This window comes from Equus caballus, chromosome 3, assembly GCF_041296265.1.
Source record: "Equus caballus isolate H_3958 breed thoroughbred chromosome 3, TB-T2T, whole genome shotgun sequence".
Lineage (NCBI taxonomy): Eukaryota > Metazoa > Chordata > Mammalia > Perissodactyla > Equidae > Equus > Equus caballus.
The window spans coordinates 21,139,641-21,156,352 of NC_091686.1; the positions used below are offsets into that span (position 1 = coordinate 21,139,641).

Here is a 16,712-nt window from a genome sequence, read left to right on the forward strand (position 1 = left end):
GACTTGACTCTCTCCGCAGTCCACTAGACAGCCAAGAAACGCCTCTGCCTCCCCTTAATTTCACAAGGTTGTTGTGAGAAGCAGTTGAACTAATCAAGGGCCAAATCCTTTGAATCTATGCAGGGCTAGATACATGTAGGTGGTGTTATTGAGAGAACGTTGAAATATTTTATTTTCCTAAATCCAGACTTCTGACTCCTCATTGTTGGATGTCAAGGTCACTGCTAACATTCTCCTTTTCAGAAAGAGCATGAGTGTGTAGGAAGATACACAGAGATAATAGTGACCTAATTTTTCACCTTTTCATTTTGCTCCCTGGCTATTTAGACCTGGATTATTTTCAGCTATTCAAGGACATTGAAGAAGCCTACTTTTCTGTTAGTAATTTCACCATTAGGTTAGTTAAAAGTTGAATCAGTTACAGGTATTGTTTAGTTCTGAATAAATGTATAACCTTAACTCTTACTCATGTGGCGTTATTCATCGTGGTTATAGAATGAGATGCAGAACTCAAGAACAAGTGCTGTGGACTGGAGAGCGCACTTACACGCAAGTTCTTACGTTCGAAAGCATGAAAACAAGGGATGGAGCTTAATTGTTCTGGAGTCATTTCATGATTCAGAGTTAAATGGTACTTGAATTACTGTTGACCTTCAGTTTGAAATCAGGTTATTTTTGTATCAAGTTTGCAAGCCTGGCTCTTATTGAGTTTTGACAAATTGGAGGAAACTTATTTTGCTTAGCCAACAGTGTGTGTGTTCTCCCTTCTTCATTGATATTCTGAATGATTGGGTAAATTTTTCACGGTTTTGCATCAGGGGTTAGCACGTCAGTGCCAGAATGGGGGATTCAGCCAGTCTCTTGTTTTATAAATAAAGTTTTATTAGAACAGAGCCATGCCTGTTCTTTAACATATTGCCCACCACTGCTTTTTTATTATGATGGCAGAATTGAGCAGTTGCGACAGAGACCATATGGCCCTCGAAGCTTAAAATATTTACTGTCCAAATATTTAAAGAAAAAGTTGGTGAAATGCTGGTAAGATGATAGAAACATGTCTTTTAAGAGATTGTATTTTTATGAATTCTGGGGAAAGGGACTAAGAAATCATTCCATCTAAACCATCCTTAAAAATGCATGTGTTGTCAGCTCACTTGGCTCTGGTTTATTTCTGTGATCTTAAGAATTTGCTTATTATATGTTGAATGCAATGACCCTGGTTTCATGGTAGCTAAACCTGCATCAGCTTCTTGCTAATGTACCGCTAGTCATTTTATTCAGTAGACTGAGTAGCTTTCAACGTTTCTATGGGAAGGACACTGCTCATTAGTGGATGTGTTCAGCCTTCAGTTTAGCTAAAATCTGAATGCTTTCTCAACCTGAAACAGTGGGTATTATTCTAAATGTTAAGTAACATAGCTCTCTACAAAGACAAAGTGCTTCCCAGTCGTTATTAGCTGTGCGCCATCGTCATTCCTCATGATAATGCCATGAAGTAGGTTCTTCGTATTGCCATCCAGATTTTATCACTGAAGCGGGAAGGAAGGGTGACTTGCTGAAGGTCACATAATAACAAAGCCCACTGGCAATTTGTGTCATCTCATGAGTCATGTTGGCGCTGGGGAATGCAGCTGGCACCAGCGGGACTCACCCCCAGAGGCAAGCCAGTCCTCCTAACAGGTTCTTCCCCAGCAAAACCCGATGATTTCATTAGCGAGGTAAGTGAACGGGAGATCAAGTAATTAATTCGTCTTTGTGTGGACCTAGGACCCAAGTGAAATCGGATGATCTGAAGGCTTTCTGAGTCTTCAGGTGCCCCTTCCAGCTGATTCTCATCACCTAACAATATTTTCCTTTTAATTTTGCTTGACCGTTTCTGAAGTCCATTCGCATTGATTTACTTGCTGGAGCCGCACAGCCCCTCAATGCTTGGTGGCGTTACTACTCATCTGACAATTGAGGAGAGAGCTTAGTGTCAGAGCCCCCTCTCCTCTGCATGGCTCCTAACTCCCATGCCTGTGTTCGCGCTGTGAGGGACCTGACTCCTGTGTGTCCAGTGGAGGGCACGTGGTCCCTGCCTTCAGGAACCTTCCAGTCTCGTTGGGGAATATGCCACATCCATAAAGCTGATAATCAGTGCTCGAGGTGTCTGTGGGAAAAGATGTGCCGAGAGATTGAGACTTGGAGTTCAGAAGACAAAGAATCCCTGTAGACAGAAACAGAGTTGGAGATGAGATGCTTAGAAAGGGAGCAGAATTTGGCTGAGCTGGAATGGAAGTATGCATGCGAAGGAATGGCAGGAGCCAATACTGCCTGCACGTGCGTGCGCGCACGCACACGACCCCTGAGGGACCGAGAGGCAGCAGAGCTAGGTGGAGACAGGGTGGTCCAGGGGAGTGTAGTGGGTGATAAGATACTGTAGTGAAGGATCTTTCTCATGGTGCAGAGAATGGTGAAAAGAACGCTCAGAGAAGATTAATGATATCTCTCATTGTTGTGCGAGGAAATAAGAAGCAGGAACGTGGATAGACGAATGGGGAATGAATGAATCCAAAGCTGGAAGAAAGACCACTATAAAAATAAAGGTGTTACCAGAAATTGGTACTGGCTGTTGATTCCTCTGGCCTTATGTTATTATAGAGTAATCTGGAAACGTCATTGAAATTTGTATTTTAAGACTTAAGCCTTTAAAATACCCAATTAGAAAGTATCTATAGTCTATATTAATACTTGCAGAGCAGGTGACTGGATTTGAGACTCCAAAAAGCTGCCACCTACAAATTGGTGTAGTGGTGAGCATTTGGCTGAATGTTAATACTGTGGCCCCAGGAAGAAACCACAGGCAGGTTTGTGTCCGTATGTCACCATGAAACATAGTATGTTACATGTGTGCATACTACGTTGCTTACATACAGAACATACATCACCGTGACTTGGTACCTCCTGACATGCAGAGCGTGTGCTGCAGCATCCTACTGCTCCGGAGCTGGTAGTGTCTCTTAGCAATCCTCTCTCTAGTCTTACCTTTTCCTAAACTCCTTTAAACCCCCCTAAACTCCACTGTTTTGCTCAAAGAAATTTTCCCGGTCACCAATTTTTAGATGCAGTGTTCTGCAACTTGGATTTCACTGACGAAAATCCCTTGGTTCTCCAGCAGGTTTTGTAATGAAATTATGCCTCCAGCAGATCTACTACTGTGGGTCAAAGTAGGTCCTTCTACCTACTGTGGGTCCTTCCCATCTCCTCTCCAGTTCTTGGGCCTACTGGAACAGAATCAACTGCTGGATATAAGGAGAGGATGCTTTGGTCAATGTGGACTGGATGATGAAAACCTCCTTGTATTTTACCATTTAAAAATAAATTTAAAAAAAAAATCTCACTGACTCGCCTTGCAGCCACATTCCTTGGGAGCTTGAGAACAGAAACAGGAAGCGGCATCTTTGGACCAAGTTGATTGGAAATCCCTGGGGAGGGTCTCCTGTAAGCAGGGCTGCCAGCCAGTTGGACGGCTGGGGCACCCCAAGTTTGGGCATAAACTAGAAGGGGAGAGAGGCACGTCTGAGCATTCAGCTTCTGAGCTCATGCGACGAATGGCCCCTTCCTCCCAGGTCCCAGAATTTGGAAAGTGGTGAATGTGAAGGGCGTAACCAGTTCCCTAGGGTCTGGAAAGCAGCAGTTCTCAGCAGCAGTCAGTCATACAGGAGCACAGGAAATTCAGGAAGAAAATGAAGATGTATGTAAAAAAAAAAAAAACCAAAACAACCTCATCCCAACTCTAAAACCTGGAAACAGTCAAGTGCTGAGCCTTGTGTTCCAGGAATGCCCAATCGGCCACCTCCCTTCCGATAGCCGAGCACTGTCACACCATCCCAAAGGCTCTTGCAGACGTGTTATGTTTAGAGCTGAGAGACGTACTGAGTTGTTTTCATCTCTCAGTGTGCGGTGGACACTGCCACCTCACCTTTGGAATTCTGACACCTCCAGTTACTGGTCCTTGAGAGGCATCTGTGCAGTATGCTCTGTCCCTGTAATCTTCTAGATTTTCTAGATGTTTCTCAGTATTTCCAAGTCTTGCTGTTATTAGCCACTTTAAAGGTAAAAGAACTCTTGTAAAAGCATAGCCATATTAAATCTATGTAAATATAGCTAGATGTGTAGATGAAATGGAAGAACGGAATGATGGTGACCAGCTAAGTTGTCCTCTGACTGGGGGACATTTTGGCTGATTTGGAGGAGGGAAGGAGAAGCACCTTTGTGATCCATATATTAAAAAGATTAAGTCACTAAGTACAACCATGTATCATAATTATCTCCTGCCATAAAATCTCATTTAAGCAAGCAGTAAATATTAGCAAACATATTTATTCTCTCAGTCCCAATCTCCTGTCTTGGTCATCAACGAATGTAGGGCCCATGTGGAAGCCAAGCGAAGGCTATGCACCAAAGAATGATTTGTGGTGGGCACAGATGGGGATCACCTCGTGCTATGGGACCCGAGAGGCGAGGAGACAGAGTTCTAGCTCGGGTGATGGGGAAGGACCTCCAGGTGGAGGTGTCATCCACCTGCCCTGGGAGTTGTACAGCGTTTCAGGAGGTGGAGCAGGTGTTCGAGAAGGTTTTGAAGTAGAAAAGGCCACCAAAGTCAGACAGATTAGAGTTGGTGGGTAAGGTGGGAACTGCCAGGAGTCTGATTTTGTGTGGAGTGTGGAATGGAGTAGATGATGGGATCTGAGATGGAGGAGGGGAATTTGTACTAGATGAGATAGGTCTTGAACAACAAGCTAAAGATTAAGAGTAACAATGGAGCGTTAGAGGATTTTCCTCATTTGTTCAGACTCCAGCCAACAATTTTTAAGTACCTGCTATGGATCAGGAGCTGTGCTGAGTACTGAGGTAGAAAAATACAGCTTGTGAGATGCTGTTCCTGACGTGGTGGAGGAGCAAGGAGTGGTTTGTGATGTAAATACAGCATGAAAGCTGCCACCAGTGGACTGCGGGGCAGAAAGGAGGGAGAAACAGAGCCTGAGAGCTGGGGAAGCCTTCAGAGAAGGAGTGGCCTGTGAGCTGGGCTTCTGCACAAAGGAGGGATCTGATCTCTCTAGTTTTATATTTGTTTTCATTTATTCTGCTCATCCCCATACCTTTAAAAAGACCTAGTTATTCTCATTTTACTTAAGCCACAATATGAGACTGTTAACTCATTTGAAATTCAGTAGTGTGCCCCACTCCATGATCTTTTCCAACTAATAAAGTGAAGTTTTCAATACGGGACTGATTCCTTTGGTTTTATTATTCCCAGGGGCCTTGCTTTCTAGAGCAGGTGGGTGGTGGGCTCTGATCCAAACTTCAGTGAAAATACAGGTTTCTAGATATATCTTGAGCACTGAACTGTTTCTGATCCAGAAAGAACCAACTTGCCAACTCTCTGCAACTTACCAGAAGGTTGTCGCTACCAGAAGGCACCTTGCCTAAATCATCTTCTTAAGACAGTCATCAAGTGGGCTTGCATCAGAATCATGTGGACAGCTTGTTAAAACCCAGATTGCTGGGCCCTCCTCTCAGAGGTCTGGCTGGAGTCTGGAGGGGCTCCTAGGGAGTGCTGAGGCTGTTAGTCCAGGGGCCACACTTTGAGAACGTCTGCTCTAAGCCATGCAGCCACTGGGAAAAGGAACTGCTATTTTCTTGGTGAGACCTTCCTTGAGCGTGGCTCTTTCTCATAAGACTTCCACAATGGGCGCTCTTCCAAACCTATCAGCAGGAACAAATGTGAAGATGCACAGTGGCCTCTGAGGGAGGACAGGTGGCTCAGCAGACTCCTCCAATGCCTGTGTGACTTGCAGAGGTGCTAGGTGGTATGAAATGGGGTTCTAGACTTGTGACTTGCCACCTCCTCATCTGTGAGGGAGGAACCATTCTCAAGACCAAGACTTGACCTCAGAAATGGACATCAGCCATGAGGAGTAGCATTTTTGTTCTTGTCCATCTTCAGTCCCTGGGCCCCCAGTGTGGCTGTCAGACTTCAAGATTCAGTCTTGTCTTCATTCTCTCTTGCTGGTTGGTGCCAGGAGCCTTCTGTGAGAGGACCCCACTTGTGATCTGGAAATGGTGTGAAGGAGATGAGGGTGCTCATATTTGGTGACAGCCCCAGGGAGGCCAGCAGACGCCCAGAGATCCTCCAGCCCAATGGATGCTCCCAGTCTTTGAGCTCATGCCATTGGAATGATTAATTGATATCCTCCACTCTGCTAGACAATTAAGGAAAGCAAGAGAAGGAGGGAAAAGTCTTCAGTTAGACTTAATTTGGCACCATATTGTTTTCTGTTAATCTATTTTGTTTTCTGTCCGTCTGTCCCAAGGGACAGGTGCCTTGCTGCTTGCTGAAGCATGCATAACTAATGTCCTCATTAAAGGCTGATCTGTTTATCAGGGCCATGCGAGGAAGCCAGCCTGCCAAACCTAGGCGCAAGCTGGGGGCTGTTCCCTCCCTCTGGGCCTTAGCCCCACCTCATTAAGCTGGTCCGGGCTATTGATTGGGAGCCTGTGTTTGGAAGAGTCTTACTTACTCCATGCATTATCTTGACAGATTGATCAGACCTGATTGAGAACCTCTTAAAGGAACGAACAGCTGTAATGGGAAAGTTGGACTCTGTCATCCGTTAGGATGATTCTGGGAGCAAGAAGAACAAGGCTGACATCTTGGAGCAATTGTATTTACAATTAACATGGCTGAAAACGATTGCCTCTATTGATCCCCCCTTCCTGCAATTACAGCCCCATTGTTTACATTCCAGCACTTCAGTTATAAAAAGGAAATTCAATAATTATTGCATTATTTAAAGTTAAAGTGCCACAGAGTTTGCTGGCTACGCTCGCTGGTTGATTTAACGTTCAGGAAAATCCATGCTGGGCTCTCCATCTTGAGGCCGAACAGTATCGGCTTTTAATGAGACTTAAAAAGGGGGGGAAGGAGAGCAAAACCCAGCACATAGGGTGTTTGTCTGGGTTATTTATGGGGGGAACCCGAAAGCAGGGCAGAGAAACTAGCCGTGTCATCGTTCGCAAGACTGTCTCTCCTCTCACCACGTGGCCGTCCGCTCTCCAGCCAGCCGTCGCCTGGCGTCTCAACTCAGACTCAGCTGTACGTCCTCAAAGAAGCATTTTTCTGTTTTCCCTCTGTTGGTCCCTTGTTACCCTCTCACAAGTGTAACTGTCTCCTTCAACCTTCAACAAAATCCATGGAGTTTAAGGAGAAAGGGTGGAATGTCTGTAGCAGCCAGGATGAGCGACATGGAAGGCGTTTCCTTAGAGGAAATTTTTCTCCCCTGCCTCATCACTTGCCCATTTTCTCTTTCAAGGGAAAAGCGCAATAAAAATTAAGCACTTTTTATGAGGAAGCAGTCAGCCCTCTGCATGCTCAATGCCCCCTGTCCACCTCACGCCGGCAGCCCGTGTCTTCTTTCATAATGAAGGTGATGAGGGTATTTGTCAGCAACTTGTGGGAGCTCACGAGAAGCCTCTGGGTTTGAGCGCCAAATTCACGCTCTCAGCAGCAGCAACCAGAAAGTTCAAGAGCATGGGAGGAATTTTAAAGACCACTTTATTTTTCTTGTAGTTGGTTGAAATTCTTCTGTGGGCTCTGTTCCAGCCAGACATCTGGACAGGTGTGCTGTGCAGGATGCAGAGCTCGTGAGGAAAAAGTGATGCCTCATGCCTCGCCATCAAGAGTCATGCTTTCAGCAACAGCCCCAGGAAATTTTAGACTGCAGGTGCGAAAGGGGAGAGGAAGATGAATAGAGCCAATTCCGACTTTTATGAAGTATCTGGAGCAGGCCGGTAGCAGGCAGCTGCTTCCGCGTGACTTTTTCATTAAAGAGGTGACTTTGTGTGCAGGGGCAATTGCATGATTTATTTAGTGTAGTTTGTTAGAATCTGAAATACTCTTTGGGAAAAGGTGGTGCAGAGATTTTGGGCCTTGGAAATTTTCCTTCTTATAGGAGAATATCTTCATGTATTCTGACTTGGGCCAGCCCTGGTGGACATTTTCACTGCGCTTGGGCCCAGGTTCGTTTCCCAGTTGGGGAACCACAGCACCCATCTATTGCCTGTTGTCATACTGTGGTGGCTGTGAGTTGCTGTGATGCTGAAAGTTGTGCCACCAGTGTTTCAAATACCAGCAGGGTCACCCATGATGGATGGATTTCAGTGCAGCTTCCCGACTAAGACTAGGAAGAAGGACCAGGCGACACACTTCTGAAAAAAGTGGCCGCGAAAGCCCTGTGAACAGCAGTGAAACATTGTTTGGTACAGCTCTGGAAGTTGAGGGGGTGGTGCAAAAAAGACTGGGCAGGGTTCTGCTCTGCTGTACGCATGGTTGCTAGGAGTTGGAATAGACTTGACGGCACTAAAAAGTTCTGACTTGGGTCTCTGTTCCGTGGCAGTTGCTATCCAAGCCAGAGCAGCAGTTCTCAGAGTGTGATGCAGACCAGCAGTATCACGCCACCTGGGAGATTGTTAGAAATGCACATTCTCGGGCACCACCCCAGACCAGGTGAATCATAAACCCTTGAGGCGGGCCCGACAATCTGTGGTGAAACAAGCCCCCCAGGTGCTTCTGATGCACGCTCAAGTTAGAGAACCACTGAGCTAGAACACCATTTGCTTCATTAACAGCCAAGCCCATGGTGTTGTACCTGCCAATCACAAGTGAGGAAGCAAAATCTGGGCTCAAGCTAGAATGACGATTTGGGTGGTTCTTCACATCTGTCAAAGAATTTTCACATTTGTTTTCTCATGTGGCTTTTAAAATTGCCTCTAAGGAAGACAGGGCATGTATAAACATATGCATTTTACAGATGAAGTAACACACCTGTTTTGCCCACCAGGCAAGTATTTTTTCTGCTGTGTTGACTGTCATGGGATTGGAGATACAAATAAGCAAATCATTCAGAGTGGATTTGGGGGAATCAAGGAGGTGTCTACCAATTATTTCAGCTGGGTTCTGCTTCCCTTCCTGGTCTTCATCTGGGATGTTGGGAGACCTGATAAAGAACATGGTCCTTGATTTTTATTATATCGGCACCCTTGTGGGCAAAGAGATCCAGTAGACAGAATCAGTTTTGTGGCAAGGACATGGGTTTGGGGTGTGGACTCCCGTGCACCAGAGGCATGCCTCTGAGCAAGTGACTTAAAATAAAAGTTAAACACCTCTTTTAAGGAAGAAGTCAGGCCTGTGCATGCTCAGTATTCCCTCCATGTCATAATTTCTGTACATCACGGTTTCTTTACTGTCACCCAGGGATTCCTCTTTGAGGTGGGGGGAGGTGTGCTGGGAGGGGGACAGGAGAGGTTGGTTGTAAGGAGGGAATTGTCAAATAGGTAAATTCAGCAGACGTTCATTTCCATGCCTAATCCCAAAGCTTCACTAATTTGAAAAATGGAGATAGAAAAATAATAGCCTTATTTATTGTAAAGGCTTTCCATGCATCAGACACTGTATTAAGCACTTTATTTGAATTATCTCATTGAATCCTCCCAGTGGAGCTATGAGGAGATTCTGTTATCGTCCCAATATTGCAGATGGGGAAACTGAGGGCCAATGGTGTATACATAACTTGCCCAAGGTAGCACAGAGTGAGAGTTTTCCACTGGGCTGTCTTAATCCAGAGTGTACCTTAAACCACCATTACTGGCAACAGTGACATGGAGTTGACTGAGGACAAGCTAGAGTAGCATGTATATGGCGGCCTTTGTTTTTGTATGCGGGCTTAAATCTGAGAGCTAGAAAGTAGCACATCTTAATGAATGAAGAAAGTTACTGTTACCAGTACACTGTCCTAGTGAAGGGGTAATTTCCAGGTCCTAGGAGCTTTAGGTAGTTGTGGAGGGTGGTCAGTTTCATGTTAGCTTTGTGGGACCCACTTTCTTGTTTCACCCACCCACTTACCTCCCTTGGCTTCCGAGCTGTGTCTGTAGATGCTCATTCAACCATTGTGAAAACTGACCTGCAGTTTTCTTGTGACCTCATGCTCTGATGGGCCCCCTTCCTTAGGGAGGACCCCTAAATACCTGATAAGCTTCCTCTTCTTTGTAAAGTTTTCCTAACAGAGGGAAATGAAATCTGTTATGTGAAGGCATCAACATTCCACAAGAGTCCATATTTGGATTTTTCTAGAAAAGATTCAAAGCCAAGGCAGATACAACTTAGAGATAGTTACAGATTTATGCTATTACCTTTCCTTCTAGAATTTACTATCCTTCTCTCAAAGGAACATTCATATTGAGACTTTTAAATTGGAAAATGTCATTCATTTAAGGGAAAAGACGCAGGGATGGGAAGTCTCGACTTCAGCCTTGGAGCTGGGATACAATCATGGCTTGTTCCAGGGCATGAGGATTCTGGCCTAGAAACCAGAAAATAGGTCAGAGCAACGCAAATGGATTGATCTAAGGGAACGTTTTTACTTCCTTTCACTTTCTCTTGTAAATCACCGTTGGGGCTTCTATCTTACGATGTCTGCAGGGCTCCTACGGTGAAATAGGACTGAATTAGCATGTGCCAAGGATGAGGGCATGAGTGGGTGAAAAGCCAATATTAAACAGAAAATACATATATATTTAGGTTGACCTTCCGGAAGCCTTCCTAAGAATGTGACATTAAATTTGGAACTATAACACAACCTCTGATTTAAAAACTTAAAACTGTGTAACACAACCCCTGATTAAAAAATTTACTGCTCCCGTTCCTGGTTGCATTACACCTGAAACAGTTTCTTTTAGGCATTCAAAGTGAATACCTGGGTCTGGGGAGTATTGTGTTCCAGAACACCCCTGTGGTCTGTACAGCTGTGGACCTGGCATCAGGCCCCAGGTTCCAGTTCTGTTTCTTCCACTCTCTGAGACCTTTGGGGGAGTCACATGACCTCTCTGACCCTTGGGTTCCTCCAAGGCCAGGAGCGAAATGCTACCCACCTCGGGGCTGTAATGAGAAGATTAGAAGTCTGTAGGTGCTTCCACAGCTCTAAATGCTATGCGTGGGTACCATGGCGAATTAACACCAACATGTATCTTTCTTTTTTCAACTTATGATGTGGGGAATTAGCAAACTATCTCTGGACCCTCCTCTTCCCATTCCTTCTCACTGGCAGTGTTAGCAAGATTTTTATAGTCCTCACCCCAAGGGGGAAGTTGGAGCCCCCCGGAGGGCTGTGGTTAGCAGGTTTTCCCTGCAGAGGCGTGGGGCAGCAGCGGCCTCCTCCTTCTGGGGCCTCTATTTTATGGGGAGAGAGACCCTTCTACCAGCCTTTGCCTAAATGTGCTTCAGAGCCCGACAGGTATCTAGGGGGCCTTTCTGGGTGCTCGGTGGGGTTGCTTCTCTGTGGCTCAGGAGGTCTCTGGTACTGGCTGGGGTGGCCCATTGCTCGGAGGGATGCCTGGGAGCTGCTTGACCCCATCAAAGAGCTTCACTGTGCCATTTGCTCTCAGTGGAGTTGTGTTGCGTGTGTGGAAAAGTGTGTTGAGAGGGGCGGGTATGTGTGTGTGTTGATGGTATTCCCCTGAGGAAGTTTCATTTGTGAATCCTGTGTGTTTTCATTTGTGAGTGTGTGTGTGTGTCGGAGTGTACATTGTCCATTTCTTCTTGAAAGGGGAAGCATTGACAAACGTGATCAATATTTTGCATTCCATGCATGAAGAACCAGATGTTAGAAGTTTCCTATTGTTGGGGAGGAGGCGGGAGCTGGGGCCCCTCCAGATTTATAGAAATCAATGTTCTCTGACAGAAGTTGCTTAGTTTTCCTGGGAAACAAGTAACAGGAACACATTTTTTTGATTTTCAAGATGAATTATTTTCTAACAAGAGTCCTCCTTTCGTCTCTGCCTCTCAGGTGTAGGCCAGGGTGAACGAGCACAACATGTTAATGGGGTAGAATCCCGCAAAGTAGCATGGGCTGGCTCGTCTTTCCTTCCTTTTTAAATTATTCATTTGCTTTTTGCACTCACCTTTACGTGCCAGGCTCATTATCAGAGGTGCCTCTTGCTGCAGCCAGAGCTCTCTTTTCCGAGTTCTTCCCCCCAGACCAGACCCAGAAGAGAAGGTGTGGGCCATCAGATGTTTCCACGTCAGGAGCATAGGAATACCCCTGCCAGCTACACCGAGAGGGGATGAACATTTTAAAATGTAAATAGTGCCAGTAAGATCAGAGAGGTACAGGAAAAGGTCTCTGACCCACACGGGTGAGCCCACGCTCGCTCATTTCCAGCAGGAGGTGCCTGAGTGCTGGCGTGAGGACATCTGTCACCTGCCACACCGAGGTGATCTGGAGAAGTTGGAGGTTGTTGGGCTCTTTTTCTGCTTCCATTTGTGAGTCACACTGGGTACTTCTTCTTCTTCTAGGTCATTGTGCTTCTTCTTGAGCTTTCAGAAAGCAAATCCTATTGCCAACTGTAGAAGTTTCTTTTGGTGGAAGTGACTGTGCATTTGCAGTTCCTATAACCCAGTATTGTACAGACGATTTTTAAGCCAGCTAGTGAGATTAGGGGACTAAGGGAAACTGTTAGGTGGCTTCAGGTTGTAGGAGAGGCTGGCTGGACCGAGTGAGTTTGAGTGACCTCACATGCTACTTTTCTTTAGCTGGGTTGATCCTTCTTTCTTGATTCACTAGTTGGTCATGCTTTCTCATTATTAATTTCTGGGTAGATGCCAGTTTTTCTTGGGTGATTTTCCCTGGTCCAGCTGGTGTATTCTCACAGTGGTCTTCAAGCTGAAGGGAAGCCCTCCAAGTCACCACTGTCACGGCCTTTATCACCTGCAGATTAAGCCCCTCAGGTAGGGGGTAGTCTATGTGTGTGTGTTTGCATAATGTCTAATGTGTCATAGACACTTAGAATCAAACCCAAAGCACACCCTGCCCCATGGCCTCAGCAGCCAAATTTTCTCTGGGTCCACGTGTAGCATACACACCTTATAGCACACTAACCACAGGCGAAGTTGTTGGGGTTTTTTTTTCCTTTTTTTTAAATTTATTTACTTATTTTTGAGGAAGATTAGGCCTGAGCTAACATTGGCGCCAATCCTCCTCTTTTTTGCTGAGGAAGACTGGCCCTGAGCTAACATCTGTGCCCATCCTCCTCTACTTTATATGTGGGACACCTGCCACAGCATGGCTTGGTAAGTGATGCATAAATCCGCACCCAGGATCCAAACCGGCAAACCCCAGGCCACCAAAGTAGAGCATGTGAACTTAACTGCTGCACCACTGGGCTGGCCCTCGGATTTTTTTTCTTTTTTAAACTATATACCTGATCTGCTAGAGGTGAGCAGTTAAGACTCTTGAAGACAGTAAAGAAAAATGGAAAAGGCAGAACAAAACCTGGGTCCCTCTCCCCAAAGTACCCTAGATGGGAGAGGTCTGTGATAGCGGAGGAGAGGGTGGGGGATTCAGGATTTGTGTAGGAGAAGAATTTCCTTTCTGGCGAGGAGAGTAAGAACTCTGGAAGGAGGCAGCTCCTTCACTGAGTGTTCCACTGGGATTTGTGCCTTGGTGGATTCTTCATATATTACAGTGAATTTAATTAAATACATTGTGATCCCAGTTGAGGGTATTCTAATTAGCTGGGTCAGGAACAAATTATTCTCCCTCCTTCTCCAAATGAAAACATCTCCTCTCTTCTGCAGGGAAAGCATATCCTTGGCTGGCTGGCTTGCCCCAGTGGAGCCCTCATGAGCCTCTCCAGCCCCGTTGCCTCCTTCTCCCCCTTCTTAGCCAGGTTCCATGGGTGGGTCCAGTGCCGCTTGAGAGGGAGAGTGCGTCTGGCCAACAGGGTCATGGCATGGACCCACCAAGGCCTGGGAAGTGACCAGACACTGTGGAGAAGGTTTCAGGACCCTGCTGCTAGCTTTGGGTCCCTGTTTGCTCCAGGTTGGACAGCCTGAGAAGTACGGAGCTAGAACTTACAAAATTTGGTGAGAACAGGATCTGTCACAGGCAGGTAGATGTCAGGAAGCTCAGGTTGTGAGCGGAAGTTTGGTTTGGGATGTTACCTTTATAAGCAGTGTTTCCTAGCAACCGAGAAATAGTTTACTCTGGATTTGTGTGTGTGTGTCTTGGAGAATGAACTTGGAGTGCAAGAGCAAGCTCGGGATTTTGAATGAAGCTTTTGTGCAGGTCTCTAAGAGAGGACCCTAAATGTTCCCTAGACCAGGACCCACGGAAGAGGCCGTGGCTCTTTTGACTTTGTTTGCTTTTATTCTTTTCTCCACCATTTGTAGCGTGTGCCCATTTCCCTTCCAAAATGGATCTCCAGTGGCAGACAGAAGGATTCCTGGTGGCACGGGAGATTGCCATTTACCACCAGGAGTTCGAGTGTAGAGTGGTTTTGGAATGTCTTCGTCATATCAGTGATTTTTTTTAAGCAGGAGTCCCCTGCACAATGTTTATTTCCATTCCGGATTTCTATGGATCTATCAACCAAGAGCCCATGGGCTTGAGGACAAGCGACACTGGACGTCTCAACTCCTGTCCAACTCCTTTTGGCCATGTTATCCTCTCTTCTGGCTCAGAGATTGGAAACCCCAGCCATTTGGAAAAGAACCCTCGCATCCATTTTAAAATTTTATGTTTAAGATTCAGTGCCTTATTGCAAGGAAATCCTGCTTCCTGGGAAGGTAATGGGAATTTGAGGGTAAGGTGTTAGTGATTCTTGCTCTGATTTCATAGTTTATGATTCCACCCAAATCCCTGGATAGAACTTACTCCTTCGGATTCCGTGGTTATTTTCCTGTTACCTTTTATTCACACAGTTTTTGTTGAAGCTTTCATAAATGTGATTCCCTTGATCTTAGTGACCCAAGACAGCAGTTCCTGGCTGTTGTACAAGTTTCCTCAATCCCAAGCCAAACTCTTGCTCCCAGGAATATCCTGGTCCAGTTTTTGGCTTGTGGAGAACCTTGCGGAGAGTCGGGGAGGATGAATGTGGGCAAGCGCATCTTTTTCCTTTACGTCTCACCCATCTGACCTTCCATCTCCCCAGGGTCGCAGCCACCAGAAAACATTGCTTTGGTGCATTCCATCCTCCTGAAATCCTCAACAAGGAGCCTTATCTCAGAGGAGGCAAATTGAAGATAAACCATTTAAAAAAAAAATCAGCTCAAATTTATTTCAAGAAAACCATCTTCTTGTGATCAGTTGTAATTTTTTTAACAGTTAACGTTAAGCTCACTGGTTCTTCAAACTCCTTCTGGTTGTGGAATTGCTGTAGGGCAGCTATTACTGGTGGGGATGTTGTTTTGTTCCAGGGTGTGCACTTGAGTGTCTTACGTCACCGATTTCCGGGGAAAGAAGAGATTGTTCTCTCTTGGTACCTGTGAAGCCTCTCATAGTCTTACCTGCAGATTGGCCCCAGAGCAAGAGTTATGTGGAATAGTTTGGCTGATTTACATGTTTGAGGACCTGGGCCTCCCTCACCTCCCCCACAGTGATTTTTCTATGCTGCTCCATTGGTACATTTGTGTTTCCTCTTCCGATAAGGTACTTCTGGAATTTTCACACTTTTTCAGTGAACATGGGACATGTGCGTGTAAGCATATGAGACTTGGAGTGGTGTCACCCCGTCGGAAGCACTGGGAGGGCTGCTCTGGTTTTTCAGCACTGGGCAGAGTGCAGGGCATCCTGACTGCTCTGCCTTCTCAGTGGCCCATGTTGTAACCTGGACAAGAAAGGTAGCCAGGCAGAATCAGAAACAGGTATGAAGGCAAGGGCGTCAAACGGAACGAGTGTGGGTCAGAAGGGAGAGGAGCAGAACGGAGCAGTTCTGAGGCATTTGTCCTGGACTCTGGGGAGCTCCTTGGGCCAGGCTCCAGGGACTGGGACTGGGGGTGGGGGTGGGGATGGAGGTGAGGGCAGGGCAGGTAACAACAACATGAGTATATAAAACACATCATCTGAATTTCCTCCTCCAGAAGGATGCTGGGGGATGTGAGACCTGGCTTCTGGTTTTCTTTCGCCCACTACCTAGCTAGTTTACCTTGGGTTGGCCACTTAAACTTGGAATTGTTTCCCCTGCTTTCCGTGCACCCAGTAGAAAAGTCTTCTTTTCCTCTAAAATGGGTCATTTGGAATGAAGGAGATGGCCTTTGTGTACCAGGAGCACGTCACTTCCCTAACTGTTAGTAAAAATGCTCCATGGCTTTAAGCATATTCTCAGAGGCCCCAAAAGGTTGTGAATTTTGTGCGTGGGTAGTTTTAATTCTTCTCCCAGACCGGGAAGTCTGAGGTCTGCTCACTGTTTCTGTGCTCTCTCCTCTTCTCGCACCCCTGACTTTCGTCCTGTGCGTGCCTGCCTCCTCCTGGCTCTTGGGCTTCCCTGTTCTGGAATCAGAGTGCTGTGTCTACACCAACACACAGAGAGTGTAGTTTTGACCATCTGTGCACTAAGCCACATGAGATGTTGACAGGGAACTCATCTGGAGAAATTTATTTTTTTTGTCGCTTTTTTTAAATCCAGGGGAAAACCTAATTTTGGGTGCTCCTAATAGGCTGTATGTAGTTCTAAATACAAAACCTTGACTCATATTTCTTGTGAAAAAGCCAGACAAGCAGCCTTGGCAGAAGTTGGCTAACTGTTTCCGTAAAGGGCCAGAGAGTAAAGCTTTAGACTCTGCGGCCTATATAGTCTCTGTTACAACTGTTCTATTCCGGTGTTTTGGAAGCAGCCAT

The 16,712-nt window shown here is 46.0% G+C and overlaps 1 protein-coding gene across 4 annotated transcripts in view; it reads left to right on the forward strand.

The window, feature by feature from the left end:
* The window catches only part of ZFHX3 (zinc finger homeobox 3), a 1,295,343-nt gene that overhangs the window by 1,179,963 nt on the left and 98,668 nt on the right, over positions 1–16,712 (forward strand). The window lies entirely within an intron of this gene.